At 44.7% G+C, this 18941-nt stretch overlaps 1 long non-coding RNA gene across 2 annotated transcripts in view; it reads right to left on the minus strand.

The window, feature by feature from the left end:
- The window catches only part of LOC127009341 (uncharacterized), a 66140-nt gene that overhangs the window by 18602 nt on the left and 28597 nt on the right, over window positions 1-18941 (minus strand). Inside the window, exon 2 of one of the 2 annotated variants that reach the window (XR_007761883.1) lies at window positions 4831-4882. The exons of the other annotated variant lie outside the window; for it this stretch is intronic. This is a non-coding gene — a long non-coding RNA (uncharacterized LOC127009341). The remainder of the gene's footprint in view (window positions 1-4830; window positions 4883-18941) is intronic. 2 annotated transcript variants of the gene reach the window in all.

An 18941-nucleotide genomic window follows, 5' to 3' on the forward strand; every position in this document is an offset into this window, starting at 1 on the left:
CATATATAGTTACATTCATCATTTATCCTCCTCGTAAACCATATTTTATCTATTTCTTTAAACCAGAATTTGAACAACCTATAAAGACTTTTAGGTGGCATGAAAAACCCTACGGGAATGAGCTTACGTTCGATGAATTCATATTGAAAGATATAGGCCTACACTGGCTCACATATAGGATAGGGATAAATGGCACTAATTGATGATACTTAATGTAGACTCGTAGACCTTGACGAGAGCTATTAACCGTGGGATTATCGTCACTTTTTCTACGGTTAGATGAGATTCGGGAAGTTAAAGTTAGGTTGACTTAAATTTCCTTTCGATGTGGCTAGCTAACATTTCCACTCTTCCATTCCATCCTCATCTTTACTATTAAGCCTGAATCAGCGTGTCCTAGTTTGTGTTAGGTTAGGTTAGTTTAGGTTACTATCGTCCTAGCTAGTTTGTGCGTTGTTCGGTTAGGTTTGGTCAAGTTATCCTCGGCTTGGCTAACATTTTGACCTTCACTTTTGCCTTCCGCATTACCATTAAGCCTGTGATCAGCTTCCCCTACCTTTTGTGAAGTTACGTTAGGTTACCATCGGCCTTAAGCATCTGTCTTACTTGGGTGATGTTAGCCTGTTCGGTTAGATTTGGTTACTATCGTCCTGACTAGCATTCTGACCCTCGCTTCTGCCTTCCGCGTTACCACCAAGCCCGGGATCAGCGACTTCTTGTTTGTGTAATGTTACGTTAGGTTACTTTACTCCTAGCTAGTGTGTGTTGTTAGGTTGCTTTAGGTTACGTTCAGCCTGGCTAGCGCTCTGACTCTCCCTTCCGCCTTCCGCGTTGCCATTAACCCGGGATCAGCGTCTCCAGTTTGTGTAACGTTATGTTAGGTTACTTTACTCCCAGCTAGTGTGTGTTGTTAGGTTGTTTCAAGTTACGTTTGGCCTGACTAGCATTCTGACCCTCGCCTCCGCCTTCCGCGTTACCATTAAACCCGGGATCAGCGTCGCCAGTTTGTGTAAATGTTGCCCACCGCGTCAGTTCCTTCTCGCGTTGGTTTTCGTGCGGCACAACTTCAAAAGCCAAGAGCAGCTCCACCTGGCAATTAGCCGAAATGAATCCCGTCGATTACAAGAGAACGCTGACGCACGCGAGATCACGAATAGGCCGCAGAAGAGATAAATAGGTTGTATTTCAAACTGGGTTACCAATTAGGTGGACAGAGCCGCTTTATCTGGATGGACTGACCTAATAATTGAGCCGGGGAGGCGAGGCAGAGGGTGAGGGGAGTCTGATGAGGGGAGTCTGAGGGGACGCTTGAAGGGGGGGCCTGAGGGGAGAGTCTGAGGGTGGTGCTGCTGACTCGGTTATCATGGACGTAACGAAGCGCCTCTGAAACCTTACTCATGCAGGTTTAATTTTAGAAGCTTATCGTCTCTGAACGTTGCTGTAAACTTGGTCGATTTTCTGTTTCGTTTCTCTCTTTCTTTTCGTCTCTGAACGTTATTTGAAACTTGATCCTTTTTATCGTCGGCCCTTTTTTCCTGGCCTCTGAATTTAGTCAACTTTTTGTCCACTTTTTCCTCGTCTGCCGGAAATTTCTCACACGTCTGGTGGTCATCAGGCTCAACAGTCCTACTCATGACCTCTATTACCTCTTCTGGAGCTTCATTTTTCCTGGGTGTAACGACAATTGCTTTTAACTAGCGAGGTCTTGCATTACACGAGAACCCTGAGTAACACACCAACCACCGCCTCTGCCTTCGCCTTCCGCCCGACTCCCGCCCATGCTCAAGCCCTCGCCCCCTGACCTAACGCGGCGCTCCCTCCAGCTGACCATTACATATTCGCTCATAATTATCCCCATGCAGTTAAGTAATGTCATCGCATTTTTAACTTGATAAATGGCTTAATTACAGTCGGTAAAACGTTGTGCAGCACCCCTCCAGCAAGGAAGGGTTACAACGGCCAGCACCCTTCCCTGCAGCTCTCGCCGTGACTATGCAACCGACTGACCCCTCCAGGACATTCCTCTACTTGGAGACATCCAGGAACAACGTGACAGGCAAGGATCAACACTTCGGAGAAGATCTATATACGTACCTACCTACGTATCTATCAATCTCTATCAACCTGTGTGTGTGTGTGTGTGTGGGTGGGTGTGGGTGTCACACACACACACACACACACACACACACACACACACACACACACACACACACACACACACACACACACACACACACACACACACACACACACACACACACACACACACACACACACACACACACACACACACACACACACACACACACACACACACACACACACACACACACACACACACACACACACACACACACACACACACACACACACACACACACACACATTCTCACACACACACACACACACACACACAAACAAGCAGCGGCCATGGATATGAAAGTCACAAATCCAATAGAGTGAGTGTCAGCGAGAGGCGCGGCGTAAATGTAAACAGAGAGGCGCCATACTGCACGGGATTACCGCTGCCCCGCGGGACGGCGCGGCCCCGGGACCGTTAACGCTAAAGAATGGTGGAGAGAGAGGGACGAGGAGCGATTTATCTCAATAGGGGAGACTGATGAGACTTTCTCATAATAATAGTTGAACAAAGTGGCCGGGAGGCGGCCTCCAGCACCCCGGCGCGTGATGGAACCCAGCCATTGTGGGGCCACAAAGGCGCCGCCACTCAGCCTAACCCGCGGGGACAGCCGCCCCCCTACCCCAACTACCGTCCTCGCCCACAAAACTCTTCTCAACGCAACATCAATCATACAACCCGTAAACCAAGGAGAGCCCTGAAGCGGGGCGATGCGATTCATTGTGATGTATTGGCGGGACGCAGCACAGCGCGTGTACCCACCGCTGGGCAATCTCACTACGAATTGTTCTCAAACTTCCTGTCCTCCATCATCGAACACTCATATAAACTGTATAACAGTTAGTGCGCCATTTTTTGTCCTGACATTTGAAAAACACTGATTTGTTTCATTAAAATCACATTTACCCCAAAAGATCAAACAACATAATTGCCTGCTGGTTACCATCTATTAATTTTACTCATGAATAACGTCAACTTACGTACTATTAACTTTTTGGCAAATTAAGTGATTATCATACAAACAGCTTATGTGACCCTCCAGAGATGCGGCCTAAGAGGATTTTGTTCTAAATATATAGTTTTACGAAAGTTAATCAGGGCGACACAATGTGACAGCTACTCGAAAGGGTTTTACATTAATTAAGGACTCTCTCTCTCTCTCTCTCTCTCTCTCTCTCTCTCTCTCTCTCTCTCTCTCTCTCTCTCTCTCTCTCTCTCTCTCTCTCTCTCTCTCTCTCTCTCTCTCTCTCTCTCTCTCTCTCTCTCACACACTGGCTGGCTAATTCACCCAATACGCGATAACCGTTCTTCGTTAGTGTTAATTCTTTCCGTCCTGTTATCGTCGTGTTATTCCGACAGCTCGTGAGTGTTAGCAGTGCGCCCCTCCCTCCCGTCATCCTTACCCCGCCCGGCCACCCGCTACCTGCCCTTGATTTGATTAGTCCACAGGTGCGCTAGAGTTAGTTTTTTGGGGTAACAATGCCAGGCAATTTCTTTCCTCCCTTTTATTTCATTGGTTGCGCTTCTCTCTCTCTCTCTCTCTCTCTCTCTCTCTCTCTCTCTCTCTCTCTCTCTCTCTCTCTCTCTCTCTCTCTCTCTCTCTCTCTCTCTCTCTCTCTCTCTCTCTCTCTCTCTCTCTCTCTCTCTCTCTCTCTCTCTCTCTCTCTCTCTCTCTCTCTCTCTCTCTCTCTCTCTCTCTCTCTCTCTCTCCGGAACGAATAACTCTTTCCCTTCCCTTTTTTTTCTCGTCCTCCTCTCTCTCTCCCTCTCTCCCTCCCGCCTTCTATCTGTATATTTTTGGTTGTTTTCTTTTTAATATTTCTACAGTGTGTGTGTGTGTGTGTGTGTGTGTGTGTGTGTGTGTGTGTGTGTGTGTGTGTGTGTTTAGGGCCCATGTTAAACCCTTTTTTTCCCTTCATTCCTTACCTAATAGTCCCGAACGGCAGAAGTTATGACCATGTGTGTGTGTGTGTGTGTGTGTGTGTGTGTGTGTGTGTGTGTGTGTGTGTGTGTGTGTGTGTGTGTGTGTGTGTGTGTGTGCGTGTGTGTGTGTGTGTGTGTGTGTGTGTCTCTGGGTGAACGTCCTATCCGATCACAATTTCGACTTTAGACACAAATGGCGTTCTTATAAATTTTTCCTCACGGCCTCAGAAAACGTAGTGTCCATTAACAGGTCCTCTAATGGGCAGTTTGTATCCAGAGCACAAAAAACACGCAGATAAGTAGGGGGTGGAGGGCGTGGGTCAGGTGGACTTGGACCACCCCCAAGCTGAGAGAGAGAAAGAGACAGAGAATGGGATGGGGAAGGGACTGAAGGGAAGGAAGGAGGGAGGGACGTAGGGAGGGACGTAAAAGAGAGAGAGAGAGAGAGAGAGAGAGAGAGAGAGAGTGAGTGTTGGTTGTATAAGAGATATAAAGATAAATTAGGATAGATAAGCATTAACACATACATTGATGGATATTACAAATAGATAGACAGATAGGTAGTACATAAACTTTAGTTAGCAGATGAGTGGATAAAAGAAATAGATTGATAGATCCATAGACATATTGATAAATAGGTATGTATTGATTGACAGAGATAAATATGGCTTATAGACAGGTAGAGAGAAACAGACAGAGTTTAGGGTTGCTTGCAGCGTACAATTCAATACCAACATCATTCATCCCATAATAATAAACTCACATACCTTACTTCCCGTGACCATCAAAGAGAGCCATTCAGCTACGCATATCACTTGCCTGTTGACAAAAGAGATGCATATATAAGTGGAAAAAAAAGAAACAATAATATAAGATGCATATGTAAGGATAAATTACCGGCAACACTATACAAAGACTCTATACACATCACAAACAGCTCGTCACAATACAGCCTCAAAATGGTGATGCAAAACAGCAAATATTAGCAAAGGTTTAGAGGAAAATAATAATCATTCAGTATATACAAAGGAAGAAGGAAGCCATTAAAAGATACAATATTTTGCACGCCCAGTCGCAAGTAGATAACCATGATTTTTGGGGGGCGGGGTGATTGTGAGAAATAGACCCCCTTAACTTAAAAAAAATATTATCTTAAGTAGTCTATACAGTGCCAACTACCCTTAAGTTACATGTACGTAGAAGACACCTTGAATCGATAGTAAAGTAAGCATGTAGGTTCAAACTCCGCTGTATAGCATCGAAATTGAGTTTGGGTACGTCTGACTTCACTGCGTCCGTATCCTGGAGTGAACAAGTAATCAAATAACGTAAATAAATAAAGACATGCAAATTAACTCCATTCGAGGACAAAGCCGAAGTTTAAAGTTTCCTCTGCGCCGCTCGGGTTACGGAGGAACAATTTAACTGATATCATTGAATTACACGTCAAAACACAGTTACCTTTGTTCGTTTGAAATAGCGTAATATTCATCAGTTTCTGCACTCCAGAGAAGGCCAGTGGGTGGGTGTGTTTTATGGCCTTCATGGTTTAACGAATCACAAATTAATAGTCGTCTAGAATTATTTATGTGTGTGTGTTTTGGTGCTCATGGAAACGGTAAAAAGAATGTCATACGTCGTCTGTCTTCGTGATGCTTCTTGAAAACAAAGTAGTTCCGATAGTATGTCCTTCAGGGTTGAATCTATCACCAATCAATAACACACAATCTATGACTCGCCTGAAATAATGTATGTATGTTTTGCTACTTCTGCCTTCGTGACGTGTCTTGAAAACTAAATAATCATATCACAAATCATTCAGGGATCAGTGTATAAAAAATCAGTTAGACGGACTCCATGACTCGTCTGGAATGATGTGCGTGTATCATTTGCTACTCCTCAGGGAAGCAGTAAATGTCCTCTGCCTTCGTGGAGCGTCTTGAAAATAAAATAATCAGATCACAAGTCATTCAGGGAACAGTGTATCACGGATCAGTAACACGGACTCCATAACTCGTCTGGAATAATGTGCGTCTATGTTTTGCTACTCCTCAGGGAAACGGTACAAGGTAAGCCATATGTCCTTTGCCTCCGGGGTGTATCTTGAAAACAAAATAATTCAGATCATGTCCTCCTTGACTCGTCTGGAACACTGTGTCTATATTTTACTTCTCCTCAGGGTAGCGGGAAACAGAATCTCTTCTTTCATCTGCCCTCGGGAAGCGCTACGAAAACCAAAATATTTCCTAGCCTTGTATCAAACTCTACGACCCTTTTGAAATAATGTGTCTATATTTTGCTACTCCTCATCGTAACGGTAAACGTCCACTGTCCTTAGCCTCCGGTGTGCACCTTTAAAACAAAATAATTCATATCTTTGTATCACCAAACAATAGCGAAAATCTTAGAACTAGTAGGAAAACCATGTATAATTTATGTATCAGGTTTGGGTTCTTGAAGACAAGCAAAGTGTAGAGATTAGTACGATGTTCTCTGCCTTCTTGGTTCGTCTATAAAAAGTTAATTGGTATCACGGAATCAACCCACAAGAACAAGGAGAGTAAAAGGCGTTCAGAAAACAATATAAAATAGATATATCACGTCTGGGTACACTAGAGAACAGTGGGTACATGTAAATTAGCAAAACAAGTAGTAGCAAGTAGCAAAACAAGGAGAGTAAAAGGCGTTCAGAAAACAATATAAAATAGATATATCACGTCTGGGTACTCTAGAGAACAAGTATCATAAAATTCTTCATTCTTTGAGCAGGAAACGAGACAACTCGAGGATAAAAAAAAGAGGAAAAAAAAAAAAAACGACCGCTGTGACACATTTTAAACAAGTAAACTGATAACGTTAAATTACGAAAAAAAACAAAAACAGACTATTATATCAATCCATGAACTGGAATCGATGTCTATGACTGTTTAGGTACTCCAGACAAAGGTTAGTCTATATCGAAAATGTGAACAGATTGATATCACTGAATCACAGAGCAAAAGTAGCAAGTGAATTGACATTAAACTAGAAGGAAACAAAGCATCATACCATTATATTCATCCATGAAACCTGAAATCTACGTCTTGGTCGTCGATGCTTCAGAGAAAATTTAGTCTATGTCCAAAAAGGAAACACTCGAACTAATATTATTCGTATTAAATCACAAAGCAACAATATTAAGTGAACCCTTATAATTTAATTGAAAGGCAACAAAACATACTGCTTATCTCATTCATGAACTCCAAAATCTACGTCTCTTGATTAGATTCTCCAGAAAAAAAGTAACTCGTGTCCAAAAGTGAAAGAAGTGAACTCGTATCATGGAATCACAAAGCATCAGCAGGAAAAATAAATAAAAAATTCTTGCCAAATCATCACGCAAAATCAGCACGTCAGACTTGGGTACTTCAGAGTTAGTAATTGGCTGCATGTTCCGAGCCGTAAGGATTGCAATTACACACTAACAACTTTCACCCTTTCTTCTCTTTCCTCCAGGCGATTACTCCAACACAGCGACTTAAATGGAGACTTACATACAAGTTTAATCGTTTGTCTGCCCCGCGTCTACGTCCATCTGGGTTAAGTACGCTGGGTCCGCACTGGAGGGCTGATTTTCTGGAAAGGGACCTGGCTTTCTTCATCCTCGTCTGTCTCCTACTCTGTATATTCTTGTTCTATTCACAATTCATCTCGTTTCCCGACCATTTCTAATCGCAATCATCTTTCCTCTTCTTTTTCCTGTTCTGCCTCCTCCTCCTCCTCCTCCTCCTCCTCCTCCTCTTATTTCTCTCTTTACTGTAAAATTTCCATGTCCCTTTCTTCCTTAAAGGCACATGGTGTTCTCCTCTAACTATTTCTTGCCGGCACGTTGCCGGTGGGAGAGGTGGGTGGGGAGGAGCCTTCATCTATTCTGTCCTGTCATACCACACGTAGATTACTAGTAGTAGCGGTAGTAGACAGACGCCCTCGCCATAGACCGCCAGGTCTTCTGGTGTCAGTTTTTCCTATGTATTCCTATGTATTCCTCTTCCTCTTCCTCCTCCTTCTCCTCCTCCTCCTCCGCTTTTCCCAAGAGTATCAGACTGGCGTGTTCTTTGGTGACGGACGAGAAAAATCTATCTCGAACAAGTACTGTGTGTTGTAAGCCCTGAGCAAAAAAGAGAGAGAGAGAGAGACGTTGTGTAGTCTCTACCACCCTGAATACGCCGGTAAAACCAAAACAGATACTAAAGGTTAACTCTGTGACGAGCTAAGAGAAAAAGAGAGAGCGTAGTTTTATCTTAACACGCATTAAAAAAATATCTTACAGCATTAAAAACAAGACAAACAAAACTTAATTATACCTTCGATAACAGTAACATCATTTTGTGGTCGTTACATAAAAAGAGAGAAAAAATGGGTAACTTATATATTCCAAAATTAAACAATTGCATACAAAGTGACACCCAAACGACCACGTAGCTAACAGGCAACACAAGATGAAAACTAACAAGCTACCTCCTCTTCCTCCTCCTTCTCGTCCTCATCTACTTCCTTCTCCGCGTTCCTCTCTTCGCCTGAGACGCTACTCCCGCGTAATGAAGTGGCCCTCCACGCGCGACACACGGGGAACTATAACAAGAGGAGCTAAGAGGCAGCATACCACTCAACGCCAAGTCAAGCCGGGGAAAGATACGGCGGAGAAGGCTTGAAGGGGGGCGGTGAATGAAGCCACTGTTGCGTGGTTCCGAACTCAACTCTACCTGTCCCCCACACTCGAGATACAATAATGGGGTTTCTCCGTCTTCTTTTCTAATGGAGTGGTGTGTTATGTGTATTTTTTATTCATCTTGGTCCATCTTCTTTACCGTAAAAGCCCAGACATAATAACGGTGCAGGGAAGAAGGAAGCAGGGATGGGAGAGAGGTGATGGTGCAGTAATAGCTTGGTTCAAGATTTGTCTGCTGCATAGGTTACAGTACCATTCCTGCCATCCGAACTTCTTAGGATAAAATAGCAACCCCCTTCAAGTCCAGCCAGGGAAAGAGACAGGCTGATAGAGGCTTGAGAGAAGGGATGGAAAGAGAGGGGGAGTAGGCACATGAAACGAGAGTCGGATTCTTTAAAACTCTACGGGTCTTCCTACCCGCGTTTAACTTATGCTAAAGACATGCTGAGCTAAGTCGAGCCGATGAGATGCAGGGAAGGAGAAAGTGATTAAAGAAAAGGTAAAAAAGATGACAATACAAGAGAAGACAAGAAAAACAAATAAAACAAAATAAGAAAGGATAAAGAAGAAAAGAGGAGGGGAGGAGAGGAGAGGAGAGAAAAATACAGTTCAAAGAGGAAACGGCAAGAAAGTAGAAGAAAATCAAAGAAAAGAGAAGAGAAAAAAAGTTAAGCGAAGAGGAAATGAGAGGAGAGAGGATAAGAGGAAAGGAGAGGAGAAAAGGAGTGACCAGATAAAAGAAGAATACAGAAAAGAAACAAAAGGGGAAGGGTGGTAGATAATTTTAAGGATGACTGCTCCATAATACAACGTTTTGCCTCCTACCTTCCACCTTTAATATCAAATAAAGACCAACCCCACCAAACACACACATGGATTTAATATCGAGAGAGGCTCAAAGTTACAGCAAAGACCAGAAACATGACACACACGAGCCCTTGCCAACGCAATCTCTCGACCCCGAACGTGACTAACATACTCGACACTGCCGCTACCACCATCACCACCCCACCTCTGCCAAGCCTGAGTTACTGGGTATTGAAAGAAATATATGAGCTTCACTATTTCATTCCAGTACTGAGCTAACACTGAGGAAGAGGTCCATGAAAAAGCCATACACGCAGAAATAAATTGAAGTGTAGGAATCCCTTCGCATTTATTGGAGGGGAGAGCAGTACATATATCAACATCAAACGGACGTTTAACATGACTTATAATAGGAAGAAATAATGAGCTATGATCGTAAAGTAAAAGCGAGGAGTCTAGAATCCAAAACGTCAGGAGTTATCTTGTGATATAAGAAAGAAATACCTGAGTTCTCTGTTGATTTGTAATAGCTGATAAGGAAAACACGTTATCTGTGGAGTGGTAAAAGTGGTCGAGTTTCCCCTAATAGAGTGGAGTTGATGGACGCATGAAGAGGGAAACGATGACTTAAAAAAAGGCACAGTTCAGGTGAGGGAAAAATAACACCGCCCCCACCCAAAAAAAATTAAAGATGCATACATAAAAAGATCGATAGAAAGAGATAGTTGAATCACCGACCACCAGACATATAAAGACCGTCTCTAATAAATAAAATACACCATAAAATTAAATGTTCTACCGTAAATAGCGACGAGAATACAGCTTCTGAAAGTTCAAAAAAGAATATATTAATAAAAAAGCTCAATCGATATAGACAGTTAAGAAAACGAATGAAAACTAAATCAGGTACAAACACAAACACACACACTCGCACTCACACTCACACACACACACACACACACACACACACACACACACACACCATTCCAACTCCCTCCTGCCCGTCCAGTACAACAAACGTCACCTCATTAGCCAGGCAACGGAGGATCATCAGAGTGACGCGCGGCCAACACAGGGGAAGGAACCTCACAGCCCCACGCCATCCATTCACCCAAACAAACCTTCCCCAATGTACTGAATCGTCCGTCAGCTTTCTCCCCGCTACCAGTATGTCTTCCCGCCTCTTACACCCACCTCACCGCCTCGCCTTCCCTCGTCAACCCCTCACGTCCACTCCGACGCCTCGTCTTCCCTCGCCACCCCAACATTCACGCACACAAACCCTCTTCAAAGCTCCTCGTTCGCTGCTTTCCTTCCCTCATTACCGTTATGCCGTCCACACACTTCCTCCTCGTCTATAATCAATCCCGACGCTGCCGCTAATTAACCTGTCCTGCCGGGCGTAAGTTAGGGGCATCGGGTGTCACAGGTTCATGAGCACTTTCCGGCATCCTCCGTTTCTTTAGTACTTTCATGGAGTAACTTCATCGTCAGGAGAGATTAACCACTGAATCCAACATTAGAAAAAGACTCTGCAACAGTTTATTTATTAGAACACCTGAATCCAATATTGGAAAACTCGAAAAAGACTGCTTGTGATATTAGCAGCAGTTGACTTGACAATTTTAATGCTACTACTACTACTACTACTACTACTACTACTACTATTACTACTACTACTACAACTACTACTACTACTACTACTACTTCTACGACTACGACTACTGCTCTTTTTACTATTACTTCTGCTGCTACAATAATACTAATACTAATACTAATACCACGTTCACAGTTACTCTTTTTTTTCATTTACTCTTTTGGAATTATTAACAGTTTCCGAGGCATCGTGCAATACTTATTTTGCATTGTTTTCCTCTTCAACGTAACCTTTCCACGACCTTAACGTTTAACTCCCGTCTAAATATTTCTCTGAGTGTAATACAGATGTTTTCCTCCTCTTTCCTCTTTCCTCTTTTTCCTTCCCGTTTGGCTCATTTGCATCGCGTGTTTCTGCTCCGTAAATAAGGCGGCTTCGTGGGGGGACTGAAAACCGCTGCAGAATTGCCTCTTTTTCTCATGTGTGTTTGTGTGGGTGGGTGGGGGGGGGGGATATATATATGTGTGTGTGCGTGTGTGTGTGTGTGTGTGTGTGGACGCGACTCAGCACCAACACACACACACACACACACACACACACAACCTCCCCCACACACACAAATCCACACAACCCCTACATCCACACCCAGAAACCCACACCCACACCCTCACAAGCCCCCTCAATAGTCACACACAACCCCACTCCCACCCTCACTCCCACCCACCCCCACACACACTCTTCTGCCTTCCAAAGCGGCGCTGATAGAGAGCTGAGCCGTTACTGCCGCTCGAGTGGTTATGGGGCGGCATTTTTCCCTTCCACGAGCCCCTCTATTGCGTGCTCACGGCCGGCGGGCGAAGACAAAACGGAGACTTCATCGGAAAGTGATATCACGTTATTCCCTTGACTGGCAGGTGAGCGGCGTGTGTCATTAGGTGGGCGGGTGTTAAAAGTCTAATACCGGGAGCTAAATATGGACGACGGGCAGGAATTGGGGTGTGGAGGAGAGGTCATGTTGGGGTATTGGTGTGCGTGTGGTGTGAAGGTCGGGGATAGGAGAGAGGGGTAGAGGAGGAGAATGGCATGGGAGAGGCAGAGAGAAGAATAGATACGAGTGGAAGGAATAAGAGGAGGAAGGGAGAGAAGAATGCATTTGAGGATGGAGAGAAAAGGAAGTACACTGGAGTGATTGAGGAAAGGAAGGAGAGGAGAGAGGGATGTAAAAAGGAGGAAAAGAGAGAGAAAAGTCAGTGGGGGAATTGAGGGAGAGGAAGGAAGGGAGATGACGGGATAGGGCTATGAAGCAAGGGAAGGGAGAAAGGTAGAAGAGGAGAGAAAAATCTATGGGGCTTTGAAGTAGGAAAGAGAGGAAGGCTGGTGAAGGAAAGCGAAGATGGGAAGGGAAGGAGAGGGAATCTATGTTGGGAGGAAAAAGAAAGATAAGGCGTGAGGAGGAGAGGGGCTGAGAGAGTGGGGAGGTAAGGTGTAAGGAGGGGAGGAGTGAAGGAAAAAGAACAGATGAGAGGGTAAAGCGAGGGAGAGTAGGAAAGGATGGAGGAAGGCCAGAGCATCAGTTAAGTGATAGCGGGACGGGGAATGACTTGGGGAAGGAGGGGGTTGAGGTGAGGGGGGGGGGGGGAGAATGGCTTGGCGAGGCTCTGACGGGTCTGCGTGCGGCCGCTGGAGACATTCCCACGAGTCGATGATGCAGCTTGAGCGTTAGGGAGAATTTGTGTCAATTTTGAATAAAAGGAGTTATAAACCAGGGAGTTCGCGTTCTGAATCGAAGCAAATGTCGTTCTCTCAACAATATAAACGTAGTACTGGCCGCTAAGGGGAAAACACGCTAACCTAGGCATAAGCGGGTTGAGTGTATCTCTCCCTACGTAGTGTACGCAGCCACGGCATCGTGGTGGCTAATAACGGTTAATTGCTTGTGTTGGTAGAAATGTATGTCTAGTTTGAAACACACAATGCATGTATAAATCAGTGAGTCAGTCTAAAAGCTATCTGAATAAAGTTTAGTCAAACATTTAAAACACTGAGCAGAATGATAAGCAGAAAACATTACGAACACCTACATTCAAAAAGTCCGGGACACTCATTTGCAATTCAAATATTTTTGTGTAGCATAAAATAGTTTTGGAGTTCTTCAAAAGGTAAAGGATTACTGCTCATGGGAGCTGTTTCACGACCAGAAAACTGGACAACTATTTTATGCAGTTTGACAATCTTCTATATTTAGTGATAGACAGAATCATAAAACAAAAAAAATATTATGATAAAGAAAAGATCAGAGTGCAGTGACGATATTCTCCATTACTGCCAACCACCAATACTTCTGCCTCAAAGGGAAGCTGGAGCAGCAGCAAATTATTCACGCTGAGAACGTGGGCAGAAAGACGGCTCAGGGGTCTCGAAAGTCCTTCACCCAAACCCTACTGCTACTGCTCGTGGCCTCATTGTGTGCCCCGTTGTCCTGCTCCTGCCTCCCTGACGGCCTCGCGCTCTACCCTGATAGTCGTCCTCTCCGACCTCATTGTCTAGCTGTTACGTCACTGTCTGTCCTTCCCACCCCCTTCAAGATCTCGATGTCTGTCACGTCTCCACCCCTCATGGCACCTTATCTCTCACGTCACCGTCCTTTCCCATTCCCTTCCAAGCTCTCGCTGTCTGCCCCACCACTCTCAATTTCATGGCTTTGCTGTCTGCCTCTCCAACGCCCTCTCATGCCCCACCCATGTCGTTCCTGTCTGCCTCGTCATCGCCCTTTCATCCCCCTCTCAATGCCTTGCTCTTTGCCTCGTCACCGTCACTCGAAATACTTCAGCGTGAAAGACAAGGTGAAGTATGCGCACATTTCCATGACAAGGCGTCCTGCTGGGGGCGGAGAGGGGAGGACGGGGTGACGGTGATACGACCCAGCGCTCCTCACCCAGGCATTAAACGCGCCCCGGACAACTTTGGAGCGCCGTCTCAAGTGTTCTTTTAATCCTTCTGTTAAGTTTGGAAGGCGAGCCCCCCTGACCTTCCCCCTTAACCGGCCCAGCAACCTGACAACACGAGAGTTTCTGCGCCTTACTTACAGTGCCTGATCCTAAATAGATGGCGTTCATTTCTGGCTCCTGAAAATAAGTGAGGATCAAGGAGAGAAATCTAAGAAAGTCCACAACTATATCAACTTTTGAAGAGACAACACACGACCAGAAATAAAAATGTGAAGGCGTAGAAAAAAGACGAGTTTCAACAGCCAACGATCAATAGGAAAACGTTAGGAGAGGTAAAAGTGTAAGGGTCGTATTTTTAAACCTTTCTGGGACAGGGACATACATTCAACAAGGTCTTCATAGGATTTGTGGGCATTTCCATGGATAGTCTCATGACCCTGGTGGTAGCTCGACAAAGTTTCTGCGCCATGAACGTAAAGAAACACTCATTGGGGACGCGTTTAACCTCATTTTTTGGCCTTTATGAATGACTAATGTAAGAGAAGGAATCGTCAAAGAATACCAACCTAAGACCAACATATAACAAGACTAACTTTCTATGTTTATCGACAGCTGAGTTTCCTTCCCTTCCACAGGCATTTTTATTTCAGGCAACAAACAAGAGCAGATTAGTAGATCAGGTAGTACTTTTCCCTCCCTTCCTCCCCTCGTACTTTCTTTTCCTCTCTGAACAATTAATCTAGCTTCCCTATGCCCTATTCCCCGGGGCCAGAGGAAGGATTATACCATTAACCCAGTACGGGAGATGTAAAGCCAATTTTAAGCTTATCTAGGTCGTTTGGGGGGTGGGAGGTGTGTGTGTGTGTGTGTGTGTGTGTGTGTGGGTTGTCATCGTTCTTCTGAATATTAAATTTCCTTGTACTGCGGTCTTTCTTCTCTTCTCTCGTTGTTCTCTATCTCTACATCCCTCTCTTTTCCTCCCTTTACTCTTTTTCCTTGCCTTTCTCTTTCCTTCTTCTCCTTTTCGTCCTGCCCTCTCTCCCTCTCTCTCTTTTATACTTATAGATCTTTACAACATTCTTCCACTTATTTTAGCTATTTTTTCATTCAATCCTATTCTTTTCCAATTCCTGCGGCTCGACCTCCTCTTTTTCCTACCCTCTCCTGCTACATTTGTTTTCTTTTCCCTTTGGCCTCTTCTCCTTCTTCAACTTCTACACCTCATCCCTCTCTTCTTGCCCTTAAGTACTTCGCATATTTATCCTCTCATCTTCTAATCCCTAATGTGCATCTTTCTCTTTCAAACCTCTTCTCATATTCCTTTCCTTCCAATACCTTCTTTTACTCCTGTTCTTATTCCTCCTTCCCATATTAATTTTCTCATCTTCTAATCCCTATTTTGCATCATCATCTGCCTACTTTTTTATCATATTTCTCCTCGTACCGTACCCACCTTATCCTCCTCCTACGTTCCTCTCATATTCCTCCTCCTCCTCCTGTCCTCTCTAATACTTCCATGCCTGCTCCTCCTTATCCTCCTCTTCCTACCCTCCTCTCATATTCCTTCTCCTTCTCCCTCTACTGTTTCCTCCTCGCCAGCTCACACGAAGACAAGTCGATGCTCTCACACACACTCGTGCATCGCCAATTTATAACTTTGCGGTCAATTCTCCTGTTTCATGGAAATTCTCGCCGGCGGAGTTTGTCAAAAATTTAACTTGCATCCCGGCGGCCAGCGCGTCACCTTCACGACCCTAGGTGAGAAAAGAGGCAGGTGACGTGTGGGAAATGTGCTGGAAGGTACTTTTATGGCTCCTGTTTGAAGGGGGGATGTTGGGGGTTGGGGATGTTTGGGGGTTAAAGGAGGACTTTCAGTGCAAGACTTTCTACTGTTCTTTGCTATGCTGTCCAACTTTCTAATGCAAGAGATGGCCTGAGGAAGAGCAGACAGAGTTCTTTAGTTACCGTACTCGAACTTATTGATTGGCACATGACTTCGAACTTTGCATAGCTTTTCTTCTTCGTCTCGTCCTCGTCCTCCTTCTCCTCCTCCTCCTCCTCCTCCTCCTCCTCCTCCTCCTTCTCCTCCTCCTCCTCCCTGTCTCCTTAAAACTCCCTCCTTTGGACAATCCCAGGATCCAGGCAAGTGTCCAGAGTGGCATCGATTAGCGGAGACATCATCATTATCATCATCATCATCATCGCCACCATCGTCATCATCATCATCATTTCACTCATTATTCATACCCTACAGGACAAACGCCCTCTTCACTGATCTTCACCTGTTTCTGGCTGATGTTAGTGTACTCCATCCTGCTCTGGCAAATGCTCAAATCTCTTTTCTGTATGTTCCCTGACTTCTACAATTTCTGGGTTACTACTCCTACTTATTTTTGCTGCGATCTGACCCTTCCAAGACCCATTTTTATCGTTAGTAGTTATTCAAATATCTTCAGCCTTTGTCTCTCCTCAAATGAATGATGCTCGCTCGCTTCCAGTCTCTCAACATTGTACCCACCCAGCATTTTTCTCTCTCCACTTCTCTTTGTGTGCTTCTTAGCTTTCTGAATATTTTGTGAGGCGCGCGTGGACTCGTTTTTATTTTTTTTTTTTTTTTTTTACATTGTGGCCTATTGCGCCGGTAGGCTTCTTCCCGGTGGATCCTGATGGTCGGTCCAAGGCTTCTTTCCGGTGGATCCTGATGGTCGGTCCAAGGCTTCTTTCCGGTGGGTCCTGATGGTCGGCCCAGCCCGTTCTGGCGCAGGCGAGTGTTTATAGTGGCGCCATCTTGCATTGGCTCATGCTGCCCTCCCAGAGCTCATCTTTGATCCTAGAATCTAGAGTCCGGGTTGATAGGTGGTCTTCTGGACAGCATGTGGGTAGTTTTAAGCCACTCGGCGTGAGGTTGCTATTGTCCCCTCCCTCTCTCCCTTCCTTCTCTCTCTATCCCTCTATCTCTCCTTCAAACCATCCATCTCATTCTTCCCCCCCCCATCCCACCCTCCTTCTCATCCTTCCCGCTCTCCCTCCCACTATCCCTCTCTCTCATCCCTCCTTCCCACCCTCCGTCTCAGCATCCTCCCTCTTATCATTCCTTCTCATTCTTCCCACCCTTTCGTTCTTTCCTCTCATCCTTCCCACCCTCTCTCCATCCCTCTCATCCTTCCCTTCCGCCCTCCCTCCCTATCTTTCTCCTCCTCCATGCTTTCCTCCCTCCCTCCTGCCGCCTCCACCATCCTCCGCCTCACAACTGGTAACTCTTCATAACTTTTTCCTTCCACGTGCCTGTCGCTGATGGACCTTTACAGACACCGCCACCGCCGCCGCCTCCTTCACCGCCACCGCAGCATCTTCCTCCTCCTCCTCCTCCTCCTCCTCCTCCTCCTCCTCCTCCTCCTCCACCGCCGCCGCCTCCATTGCATCCCCAAGTTCAGGGCGACGCAATTTTGTGCATGAACTTGCCTCTTAAAAGTTTACGCCGTGCAGGGCCTCTACGTGTGTGTGTGTGTGTGTGTGTGTGTGACGGAAATTCTTTCCTACTATACACAAATCCCCCCACCCCGCCCGTCGTTCCTATATATGCACATGAATGCAAGCATCAACACACACACACACACACACACACACACACACACACACACACACACATGATTACACACCGGGATTAACACACGGCAGCATTAGCATAAAACAGGCAGGTCAGGAAAAGAGAAAATAAAAACAACAAAGCGTTATTCGCCATACAACATTTTTGACATTACATTAGATGAAAAAAAAAATAATGACTGCTAATAAAAGAAAAATGAAAATTATAGGAAGAAAAAGAAAAAAGAAAAAGAAAAGATAAAAAAGAAAAATAGGAAGATAATGATGAGTTACTGATAAATCCATATATCATTTAAAAAAAAACTATAATTAGCATCATTGTTGTTTTGCATATTCAATATTTATACCGGTTTAAAACAGGTTAACAGTACTTTCTTTAATAATAAAAAAAAAAACAATCATAAAAAATGTACCATTCCCTCGTCATCTTTCCCTAATATCTTTAAGCCACAAATTATCATTCTTAGAACATCAGAACATAAGAACGTAGGAGTCTGCAAGAAGCCGGTAGGCCTGTACAAGGCAGCTCCTTTGAACCTGAGCTCCCGTGTATCTAACCCCACCTAATATCGCTGTCCATGAATTTATCTAATTTATTTTTGAATGTGACAATTGTATTGGCACTTACCACATGACTGCTAAGCCTATTCCATTCATCCACAACCCTGTTAGTAAACCAATTTTTGCCTAAGTCCCTGTTGAATCTGAATTTATCCAGTTTAAACCCATTACTTCGTGTCCTACCCAGTTCTCTTACCAACAAAACCTTATGAATATCCCCCTTATTAAAGCCCTTCATCCATTTATAAACCTCTATCATGTCTCCACGCACCCTTCGCCTTTCTAGAGAATGCAAGTTTAACTGTTTGAGTCTTTCCTCGTATGGCAAGTTTCTCAACCCCTGAATCATCTTAGTCATCCTCCTCTGCACTGATTCTAACATTTTGATATCCATTCTATAGTAAGGTGACCAGAACTGAACCGCATAGTCAAGATGAGGTCTAACTAATGCTAAATATAGTTTGAGGAAGACTTCGGCGCTTCTGTTGCTTACGCTTCTTGAAATAAATCCCAGCACCCTATTTGCTCGATTTCTAGCTTGAATGCATTGTACCCTTGGACGGAGATCAGAGCTCACTAAGACCCCTAAATCTCTCTCGCACCCAGACCTGCTTATGAGAGTGTCATTTAAGCAATAGTTATGAGAGGGGT

The sequence above is a fragment of the Eriocheir sinensis genome, chromosome 40 (genome assembly GCF_024679095.1).
Source record: "Eriocheir sinensis breed Jianghai 21 chromosome 40, ASM2467909v1, whole genome shotgun sequence".
Lineage (NCBI taxonomy): Eukaryota > Metazoa > Arthropoda > Malacostraca > Decapoda > Varunidae > Eriocheir > Eriocheir sinensis.